The sequence below is a fragment of the Crinia signifera genome, chromosome 3 (assembly GCF_055691185.1).
Source record: "Crinia signifera chromosome 3, ASM5569118v1, whole genome shotgun sequence".
Classification (NCBI taxonomy): domain Eukaryota; kingdom Metazoa; phylum Chordata; class Amphibia; order Anura; family Myobatrachidae; genus Crinia; species Crinia signifera.
This window is the reverse complement of record NC_139219.1, coordinates 224,355,664-224,367,989: the sequence shown is the minus strand read 5'-3', so window position 1 is coordinate 224,367,989 and position 12,326 is coordinate 224,355,664. Positions and strand designations below refer to the sequence as shown.

The window sequence follows — 12,326 nt, the reverse complement described above, 5'->3', positions numbered from 1 at the left end:
TATAAACCACTGCACTACACACATAACACACATATTAGCAGGGTGCCCGGGAAGTCTACGCTGACAACGTAGGCTAAGGTAAGTTGTCAGCGCAGCGTAGCCGGGTGCCCTGCTAATACATAAGTACCGTAAATTGTTACATATATATATATATATATATATATATATATATAGATAGATAGATAGATAGATAGATAGATAGATATATATATATATATATATATATATATATATAGGATCTCAGTCAGTCCGGCACTCAGCCTTTTGTTGAGCAGCCACCTGGGTGCCCTCCGGGAGGTAGATGTAGGACGCTATAGCAAGCAAGCAGCGGCACTCATCAGGGTTTGAAAAAGTCAAAAAGTGGTTTTTAATGCTCCAACGTTTCGGGGCTCCAAACTGCCCCTTTGTCAAGGTGTACAAACCAGTTTGTACACCTTGACAAAGGGGCAGTTTGGAGCCCCGAAACGTTGGAGCATTAAAAACCACTTTTTGACTTTTTCAAACCCTGATGAGTGCCGCTGCTTGCTTGCTATAGCGTCCTATATATATATATATATATATATATATATATATATATAAAATATTTAACAGTGTCCGGCACAACCTCTTTAAGTCAGTACTGTCGTGGGTGCCAGTGTCGATTCCATACATACAATATTCAGTAATCATGGCACTCCACGTCTCAATGCGAAAACTTACTATATTTGCAATGTTTCAATACCGAAGTATCGTCATCAGGCAACCCAATAAAAGTTACAAACAGACATAAATGGCTCACCCGTGTTGGCATCCTCCAACGGGACCACGCACCCCTCTGGGACGCGCAGTGCAATGACATCACCCCGCCAGACGAACCGCACCATCAGCCTTGGGGGTGTCAACAAAAACCGTCACCATAGAAAAACATAATAACAATTATACAATAAGTATACACAACAAATACAATATACAAATGGCTTACATGCAATAAAAACAGGTTAAAAATGGGAAAGGCACAAGAAGTTAATGTATCAGTAGCTGCTAATACTTAGTAATGCATATTGGAAATATGAATTATTCCATATGTGCCAAGTGTTGCGAGCGCAGTGAGCCCGCACATGGGGGGGGGGGGGGGGGATTTCGGCAGTCAGGATTCCGGTGCCGGGATTTTGATCGCTGGGATTCTGACCGCCGGGATTTCATACCAATCCCATATATATATTTCTGCCTGACGACTTTGAAACGTTGCAAACTGCTTGTGTCTACCTGTACATTTATTCGTTGAGTGCCGCTCCCGCAACCTTGCTCTCTATATATCTATATATATATACAGATGGAGCGCCCCTGGTTCTTGGCCGGGGATCGCCAGCATGCTTGCGCTGGCGATCGCTGGCGCAGAGATGCTCTATCTGACTGGGATGCGTGTGCGTCTCACACGCACGCGTATCCCAGTTTCCGGACGGCCAATCAGCGTCCAGCCAGGCTCTTCAAAATCAGATTCCCAGCCGCTACCCGGCAAATAGCGCAGCGCACAGCGATACAATCTTCAATCCAGCCACCAATGCCCACCACCCACCTGCCGCCGCAGCTCCCCAGCGTAGTGCGTTCTTCCCATTGGGGTGGGCCCCTAAGCAACTCCCCATTGTGTCCAATGGGAAAGATGGCACTGCACGAGCATCTCGTGCCCCTAGCGAGAGCCGGCCGCTGGTGGGGGCTGGCGATAGAATAGAAAGAGGCCGGCTCCATCTGTATATCCAAGTTTGTACCCGTCACTCAGGGCTTATAGCTGGTTGCAGACAGAATAGCTGTGCTCCTGTGCCTCCTTAGAGAAGATGGCGATCCTCCCAAATATATAAAGTAAGGAAGTGGCACTTGGAGTCTAATGGCAGGTGAAAGCAGGTGGACTCTTTATTACATATAGTCCATCATCAACGTTTCAGGGTTCGGTGACCCCGTCTTCAGGATGAATAATGGACTATATGCAATAAAGAGTTAGACTCCAAGTGCCACTTCTTTAGAAAGATCCATATTAAGCCATCAGCAAAGTGATTTTCACAAATTTAATAGGAATCCAAAAACTCATAAAAACATAAGAAATAATATATAGTGTTATCAAATTTAAGAACAAATACATATACAAGAATGTCCCCACATTATTTAGGAAGAAAAACATAGTATCTGAAATATAAATCTGGACAATGCATGTGGGCCTTTATTCAGATCTGATCGCAATAAAAATTTGTTCTCAAAATGGGCAATACCATGTGCACTGCAGGTGGGGCAGATGTAACCTGTGCAGAGAAAGAGTCAGATTTGGGTGCGGTGTGTTAAAAGTGAAATCTAAATTGCAGTGTAAGAATAAAGCAGTCAGTATTTACACTGCACAGTAACAAAATAAGTCACACACAGCTAACTATCCTTGCACCTGTTATATCTGCCCTACCTGCAGTGCACAAGGATTTGTCCATTTTGAGAACAAATTTGTACTGCGACGATCAGATCTGAATAAGGGCCTTTGTCCAAGCTGTGCTTCATCTCATAGACTTCCTCACACACAGCTCCATCTACTGAAGAAAGATTTAACATTCAAAAACACTCAGCAAGGATCCAATTTACAGTTATACCTGATACATAAGTCCACCAGAATCCTCCATCTTCATAGATCTCTTGGAAATGTCCTTTCTTTCAGCAGGCAAATCTTGATTCCTTACTGTTTTTCCCTTTGCTGCAATTCACCACATTACTTGTACGTTGTAAAGAGGTGTACAAACGGAGCGTTTCTTCGAAGCGATTTTGGTTACATAGTCAAAATTGCTTAGAAGGTTAGTAAAGATCACTGTCAAGGTTAGACAAATCGCCCTATAATATCGCTTAGTAAAAAAGAGTTGCCAGGCAAGAATATTTTGATTAGATCGCTGGCTGTCTAGTCAAAATTGCTGGTATTCACTGCTGAGGGAGATATTCACTAGGCGATGTGAAATTAAATACCAACCATGAGTGAAATGTAATAGGATGAGAAAATCAAAAAGTGAGAGATTCGGTAAGAAAGCTCCAGAATTTTTAAAGTGCCAATCAGTTTGATTTTGCAGTGTAAATGATTGCCGCTTTAAAAAACTGGAGGTTTCTTTTGAAATCTCGCACTTTCTGATTCTCTCACCCTATTACATTTTACCCCAAGTATGTTAATTCTAGTATAGTCAAAATCACCCACAGACAAAATTGCTTAGTCAAAATCGCTGGTGCATTTATTCAAATCGCTTAGTCAAAATCGCTGTTGCATCTAGTGAAATCGCTTAGTGAAAATTGCTTAGTCAAAGCCGCTCACTAGCAAATATCGATCCCTTAAGTTACCTGTTGGAGATAGGTAAGTTTCAGCGTTTCATCAAGGTAAAGATTTTTAGATCTTACTAAACCATTTGTTTGTCTCCATAGAAAGTTGTGGGAATTCTGGTAGTGAGTGAAACTTTATCACATGCCCATGATATCTCTAGCATCACAGTACAAATAAATAAATCTGGCAGGGCCATCTTAACTGAATTTTGGGCCCCCGGGCAAATCAGTGCAGTGGGCCCCTACCTAGACAGGCTCACCTCTCTTATCGCTCCTAATGATAACATTGGGCATGATGACATCACACCCGTCATTCAGTTTGACCACTGGAGGAGGAGAACAGGGGCAGGAGGGATGCCGGACAATGCTGGCCAGTGCTAACAAAATTGCCGTAAGTAAGATTTTATTTTTACATTTTGATTTGCCCTGCCTTAGGCTGCTCTGAGGCCCCTATGCTTGTGGGGCCCCTGGGCAGTAGCCCACCCTGCCCAGTGGAAAAGATGGCCCTGAGGGCTGGTACTTTAACCTGCTGTAATCATGAAAAAAATACACAAAAAAACCCCACAAATCAAAACATATTTCACAGTATTACAGGATTTATGGCTTACAATTATTTCACAAATGGGCCCCTAGATAGGACAGGCAACAAGTTAGATAATAAGCAGAAGTTGTAATGATTTAAATCGCAGTTTTCATTATGCAAAACAGGTGACATTTCTGAAAACCTTTTCCTTCTAAACAAAATTCTTATGAAACATTTGCTTGCATTCCCGTGTGACATTTATAAAAGTGTTTTGACTTTTGTGTTCACAAACATATCTCAAATATTTGGATGCACAATATTCATATGCGTGTGGTATAAACCATTTCTGCATCAGTGTGCAAGAACCTTTGTTGGGCATATATACAGTATAGTGCACAAATACTCTATGTTACAGCATATACTTTTACTGTTATTAATTTTGGCAGATGCCTACAAGTTGGTAGGTGCGTAGCTGACGTGAGCAAGGAGTATAGACAACGCTTTGACTCCAGACCAGTGTAGGATTTATTGGCGATAAATGGGATAAAGGGCGGGATGTTGTAACATCCGCTTCCCATTATCGCCGGGCATCACATTATTAATAACCACATAGGCTCTAACATATGCGGTTATTAACGCAAGGGACAGCTCTTGCGAAAAGAGCTGTCCCTTGCGATGCGGTGCCGGTGCTGGACTTCCAGGTCTGTTACCCGGGAGTCCATCTGCACATGCGCAAGAGCGCCGGAGCCTGCCGCAGGGCATGCTGGGAGGGATCCCTCACACAGCGCTGCGGTAAGAAGCCCATAGGTGACACTGCGGAGGGGGGTTAGAGAATACAGAAATGCAGTAAAAACCCTGATAACAGGGTTTTTACCGCTTTTCTGTGTTAGAGAATCGCCCCCACAGTGAGAGATGGTAAACTGAAGTCAATATGATAAGGTATCAAGCTCTATGGTGCTAAGAGCCTGATTGAGACCTAATTGCTCATCAGAAAATTTGCAGATGTCTGCAAGTGGTTAGCCACCACTCACACATAAGATATCTGACACGAGATAAACCCGCCCTGTGTAAATCTGCGAGTGAATTAAGAAAATTTTGCAATCTGGTATTCTGTCGAACAGACAGGCCACCTCAACAGATCGGTATCTCAAAATAATACATTTGACATCATTAAAACTAGAATAAGCCATTTTGTGGACAAAGCACTGCCTGCTCAATAGCTATATTATTATAAATAGATCTACCTAAAACCCATCATTTTTTCTTCCCCATCCACAGAAATGCTATAGTTGATTTTGACAATTTAATAAGAAGTATTTGTAAAATGTAAGATATTTTAGAAAAGATAATACTTTTTATAATTGCAACTACCTTCCCTAATGATGTCGGTAATGATTTCCGATTATCCACACTAGAAAATATGTTACATACAGTAGAAGCATAGAGACATTTGCTTCATATAAGTCTTGGATCATCTAGACTAATATTAATTCCTAAATATTTCAATTTTGAGTGTGCTAATTGGACTAAGTCAATGTTCTAAATAATTGGGGAGAACCTGGAAGGAGTTCTGACTTATTTACAACAATTTTAAATCTCAAACAAAGCCCAACATGTTTTACCTTGATCAAAATAGCTTGGAATTGATTTACAGTTAGAAACAAGAGCAACATATCATATGTGAACAGGGCTTAAAGTGGTGATGGTGGGGGAACTCATTTTTCTATGCCACCCAATTAACCCCCTCCCCTCCCCCTAGTAGGCAGACACAGGGCAAGAGGTAGGGTTTTTGGCATCCCCTACAAACTAGAATGCTTTCTTTTGAGAATTACTGTGCAGAGCCAATGTTTGTGGAGATGTTCAGGAGCATGTAAGAGGTGAGGCAGCCATCTTGGGGTGTGCTCAGAAGACAATGTAGAGGGTAAAATGTTTGACCTCCCCATTAGAGGTGGTGGAACTCAGTTCCACCCCTTTTCTCCTCTGTATGTGAATAATGCAAATTGTACTTCAAATGTATTAACATATATCCCACGAAAATCTCATACCATATGTAAGGCTATTGTAAGTGACTCTATTGCTGTTGCAAATAAAAGAGGAGAGAGTGGACATCCTTGCTGTGTTTCTCTCTGTATACTAACGGGATCAAATAAATATCCATTACATACAATGTGAGAGGTTGGAGATTAATATAATTTTGACGTATAAATAATCAATTCCCCTTGAAACCAAAAGCTTTTCATAATTTCAAACAAGTGATCCTATTATATAAGATCAAAAGCTTTCTCAGTATCCAGTGATAACAAAAGCGGAGGTTCTACTATACCAGCAGATGAAATCCTTTTGACTATTGTTTACCAAATGCCGACCACAAATAAATCCTGTGTGTCCTGCTTCAATAACATATGGGAGTACTAACTTAATTCTTTCTGCTTATATTTTAGCCAGAACCTTGTAATCCACATTTAAAAGAGATAAAGGTCACTCTATACGATCTTGTTAACTCTGGATCTTTACCAAGTTTCACTCAAATAACCACTACAATTTGCTCCAGTTTTTCCATGTATTTCCATATAAAATCATTGAAGGTTATCTCTGTGCGAAATGCAGCATGGCCCCCACTCCCCTCCCTTCCGCCATTGCTTGTTGCACCTGGTTTTAGCAAGTGCACATGCACTTTCCAATGCTGGCATCCCCACTGGGTCCCTTCATGAGCAACATCGCTGGGTACAAATATAGGCCCTTATTCAGATCTGATTGCAGTACAGATTTGTCCTCAAAATAGGCAAAACTATGTGCACTGCAGGTGGGACAGATGTAACATTTTATAGAGAGAGTTAGATTTGGGTGGGGTGTGTTGAAACTGAAATCTAAATTGCAGTGTAAAAATAATGCAGCCAGTATTTACCCTGTACAGAAACAAAATAACTCACCCAAATCTAACTCTATACATGTTACATCTGCCTCACCTGCAGTGCACATGGTTTTGCCCATTTTGATAACACATTTGAACTGCGATCAGATCTGAATAAGGGCCATAGTCTAATGTGTACCCAGCTTTGTTTTTTGTACTTGTAATACTTACAACTTCTGTGTATGTGATCTCTTGATATTTCAATAATAAGCTTTATAAAAAATATTAAGATCAGCCCTAATACCATCTAGGGTAAGGAGTCATTATAAGATGTTTGTAAAGTACAGTAAGTGACCATCATCACTCTTTGCCACTTGGGTACTCACTATCCTCTCCAGAGACTTTTAGAGCAAGGATCTCAAACACACAAAACCAACATTTTGGGTGAATGAACATTTCAAAACTGGAAAGAGGAAGAAGGCTACTTTGCCAGTTTACTTGACGGAACTTAAACAATCTCACTAAGGGGGGGATGCTCTAACATCCGCGCCCCCTTACTGCCGCACATCGCCAGCTACTGCTAACATAATTATCGCATATGCTCTAAAATATGCGATAATTATGGCAAAAGACAGCTCTTGCATTAAGAGCTGTCTTTTTCGGTGAGCCGGCGATGCGCGACGGGTCCCAGTGGCTCCCCCCTACCTCCCTTACCCGGCTAATTTTGGTGCTGCTGCAGGGGGGGGGGGGTGGGCTTTCCTCCTCCCTGCACCCGCAAGATGATTTTCAGTGCAGGGAGGAGGAGGTCACAGGTCCAGGCAGCACAGCGCTGTGCTGCCTGAACAAAGATGAGGGGGGTCGGCGCGAGTGGCCCCGATAACAGGGTTTTTACTGCATTTCTGTTTTAGAGAATCTCCCCCTAAGACCGCTGGATTGATAACATTAAAAGCCTGCAAAGTGAGAGAAAGGTATGAACCTTGGATATATGATTTGTGCAAACAGTTACTTTATGATTATTGATCCCCCTTTCCAACTTTTCATACCTTTCTTATTCTGACATATATACAGCAAATCTTTTCTCTATAGTGTACTTCTTCATTTGGTTGTTATATAACTTGTTGACAGTTATCATTTGGACACTTATCAGGTAGACGTAAGAAGGTTGACAGGCCCGACAGTCGGGGTTCCGATTCTCAGTATACTGACATCAAAATCCTGACTGTTTAAATTCCTGAATACAACCCCCATAGAGGGAGAATAGAAACTGTGGTGAGCTCAGCAAGCCATTGAGCATGCAAGGGGGAGTACCGGCGGTTGGGATTCCGATGTCAGTATTCTGACCATCGGAATGCCGGCTGTAAGACTGTCATACCACACTCAAACTCCATAACTCATGGCATCAAAGGTGACACACGTGGGGCTGTAGCATGCAGGAGTGAATAAAATGTGACCGCCAGGAACCGGCTACTAGATTTGGTACTGCCTTGCACCTAACCCCAGCCAGCCTGAGCCCACTATAGTCGGTCTCAGCAGACATATCCTGGCTAGACTACATCAACTACCCTCGCTTGGTACAGACAGACCCAGTGTGCCTTCAAGTATTGCGGAACTGATATTGGGCCCATGTGCCGAACCAGCGTGACCCTAGTAGTCACCCCATGGAATCCAGGGGGTGGAAATAGACTACTCTTGCATGGAAAACATACTGTATTTACCCACAGCACCCCTATCTGTTAACACTGAAGTATAGTGCTTCAGCGGCCCCTATTGATAACTCTAATATATAGTCTTTACTACACAGGGCCCTCTATTGGTGGAAACCGGTAAACACTGCTTGTGTTGCACAGCGCCTGCTATTTGTGGAATATAGTATATACTGACTGTTCACATTCTACAGCACTCTCTATTTTTGGAACCTGGAATACACTGCCTGTTAATACTCCACAGCGCCCTCTATTTGCAAGTTTGAGTATACCTGGACACAACTTGCATACAATAACGTTTACCGGATTATAAAAAGCTGTGCACAGTTCAAGCCTATTACATAACTTCCAAGAGGAGATTACTATATGGAACATTCCAATGGCACTGAATAAACTGAAACAAACCAATACAGCGCCACCTTGTGAAGACTCCCTATATAGGCCAGTTCAAGTTTGCATTTACTGCATGTGATTGTGATGAATAGATTTTCATGCGATAGCTTTCATGTGACTTATGCAAATAACTGATATTACCGGATTGTCAGTATTGATCGTACTATTTCTGAGGTTCATAGTACTGATGTTTATTATTCACACTTCATTCTAACTACCATTGATTTGCAGTGGTGACCAGTTAATTCTCTGGTCAATAAATGTTATTGTCACTGTCACTGTGTATGCTGGTTATTGTGTGCTCCTTGGGGTGTTTAGTCTTCTGCCACAGGCTCCCATCAGGAAGAAGAAACCATTGAGTGCTGAACCCACCTGTCATCTGGGAACGCAGGTATGGCACTTCACCATCACAGGCTTCTCGGCCTTTTGGCTAAGATCAAGTGTAGTATCTGTTCTTATCAGATGGGTATGGACTGGCCTCCTGGCAGAGAATAGAGAAAGGCTGGTCTGAGTAGCTGCTCTGATGGGCGGAGGGTGTGGGACCCCTCTGTTTTTTCCCGGGAGCAGTGAAAGGGCTAGCTGAGTACCTTCACCTCTGCCAGTGGTAGGAGGTGTTGTTTCCGTAAACCCACTGGTAAGAGGGGGGAAGAAACACTGGGCCTAGTAGTTTGACTCTCTTGACGGGGTTTGTAGCCCCCGAAGGATGAGTCAGCGAAAGGCTCAGTCTAGTATCCATTCCCAGGGAGCGGAGAAAAGCTGAGACCGAGTAGATTGGTCCAGGTTGGCTAAGCCACCAGCCTGGGCACAGCGAAAAGCTCAGCCTAGTATCTTAACCCTGGGAGCGGAGAAACACTGGGACTGAGTAGATTGCTCTTCCGAGGGGGGTGCAGCCCCTAAGGGAGTCTTTCGAAAAGCCCAGTGGAGTACCCATTCCCATGCCAGGGGCTGGAAAGTACCTGCTGGTGAGACAGAGAAACACTTGGTCGGACGCTGACTGGTCGGCTGCCTGGAGCCCGAGGCTGCACTGTGCCCCCGGGGTAACTCGGGGGTGCCTGATTTGCACTGGTGATGTCCAGCACCATGCACTGAATGGCACTTGCACCGCGCACTTCCCTCTAGGTTAGGCTACACGTCCTTACCTCGTCCTTTTGGATGGGGTAGGACAATTTTTTACACCCCCACCCCGGCCTTCTGGCTAGGGCCTCTTTTTATTTCTTTCTTTGATTTGCACTTTTGAGCACTTCACGTTTTTCGTTAGTTTGTCACGTTTTTTTGATTTGGGTAGTGCGGCTGTCCCTAACGGGCCTTCCGTTCCCCAAACGTGACTGGGACTCTTCACCTTTTGGGGAGAGTCCCGGTCCCCTCGAGGGCAACCCCGAGCCGCAAGGCGGAGGGAAGCCTATGCGGGTCTCTCCAAACCTTCGGGTGCGGAGGACCCACCGTCCAAAACCCTTCCGGGGGTGGAGGAAACGCGGGTCTCTCTGAGCTTCGGCGAAGAGGACCCACCGATCCCTTTTTTCCCTTCCTCGGCCTTATGGTTGAGGGGGGTTAGGGGAACCATGGGGCCTTTCTCCTTTGGGAGAGGGTCCACATGTTCGTACGGCTGCCCCCTTTGCACGTGTTTAGGCACAGCACTGGTGGTGGTGGGAGCACACCTCGGGCTCCCTGAGTTTCTTCAAACTCACTTCACCATCACAGGGTGCTGTTACACTAATGTATCCTTGGAGAAGGAAAGTGCCAATTTCACTTAGCAGGAGAAGCCTATGTGTTTTCTTATTGTCAACTTTTTATGTACAGCAGTATAGAATGTTAGCTCCAAATAAATTATATATATATATATCTCCATCTATTCCCCAGCACTCAGTGTCTGATCCATTCTCCTTGCCTCAAATGCACAGCCCCACAGAAAGAAGGCACTCAGGAGCCTTTTAGATGAAGGTGAAAAAAAAACTTCACTCACATTTAATTCAAAGGTCAGTCAACGTTTCGTGTACTGCATCCTAAGGAAGTGTATATATAAGACTATGGGTGAGATTTAATAGGATGAGAGATTCAGAAAGTGAGAAAAAAACCCTGGAGATTTCTTACCAAATCTCTCACTTTCTGAATCTCTCATCCTATTAAATCTCACCCTATATATATATATATATATATATATATATATATATATATATATATATATATATATATATATATATATATATATATATATAGTCCCACAGAAAGAAGACACTCAGGACTATATATACTTTTTTATATACTGTACTGTGTATATATATATATATATATATATACATACATACATACATACATACATACACACACACACACACACACACACACACACACACACACACACACAGTACAGTATATATTAATTGTATTAAGGTACAAAGGGGGTGATTCAGGTTGGTTTGCAAGAGCAAACTCCTTCTTTAATGGACACAACCACGTGCACTGCAGGTGGGGCAGATGTAACATGTGCAGAGAGTTACATTTGGGTGAGTTATTTTGTTTTTGTGCAGGGTATATTCTGACTGCTTTATTTTTACACTTCAGTTTAGATTTCAGTTTGAGCACACCCCACCCAAATGTAACTCTCTCTGCACATGTTACATCTGCCCCACCTGCAGTGCACATGGTTTTGTCCATTAAAGAAGGAGTTTGATTTTGCAAAACAACCTGAATCACCCCCTTAGTTCATTATTAAGAATATCTCTAAGCTGGCACAGTGATGCTGCTAGCAATGCAGATGTTAATTCAATAAGAACTTGTACACATTCCTTATTGAGTGTTGTTGGCATTCAGTGTGCATGCAGAGTGGACTGATTCTGTCTGAACGACTAAGGCTCTACGTGTCCGCAGCTTACAATAGCTAATAGCCGGGAGCAAGTTTAAGTGTGTGCCTGAGGATATTGAATCTGTTTTACCTGCATGAGGCGGGGGAACTGCATGTTCTTTCAGAGCTAATTGCTTTTATTCAAAGACAACCATCTCAAATCATGTCTGGTCTCTTTTGCTGATGAGCAATTTCAGGCTTTACACTGGAGGCTTTGTGTGCCGAGCGGGCAGCATTTGCAAGTCTTTTTAATTCTATAAATTTCACAGAGCAAGCGGTGCTCTGTGATTGAGCATCTCTTCAGCAATATGGTAGTTGATGTAGTCACCTGGCAACAGACATTAACTCTTTCTGATTTTTTTTTTTTTTTTGAAATATGGGAAATTTAACCATTAGGAAGCCTTTGTTGTTGTTTTTTTTTATTATTATTGGTTACTCATATTAAATTAATTTATCATAAAATACAATATAAAATGAAACAAATGTATAATATAGAGTTGTTTTCAATGGATTATATGCTTGGTTCGCAGTTGCAGTTTTGCTAAAATAGCTGGCACAGGACAAGGCTGCCCAGCATGCACAATGCCTCTCAGCAATGCGATTGCAATTCAAGTGCAATCAGATCGCAGATCCAGGCATTAAGGGTAGCCCCCTGCATTCGCTGCCTGGCTACAAAGGTAGGTGCACTGCCAGCCAGGGACATCGATC

General features: G+C 42.9%; 1 pseudogene; it reads left to right on the top strand.

Annotated features, from left to right (window-relative positions):
* Positions 1-9,189: 9,189 nt before the first annotated feature.
* LOC146066105 (U2 spliceosomal RNA) lies at positions 9,190-9,327 on the top strand (annotated as a pseudogene).
* The last annotated feature ends 2,999 nt before the right edge of the window (positions 9,328-12,326 follow it).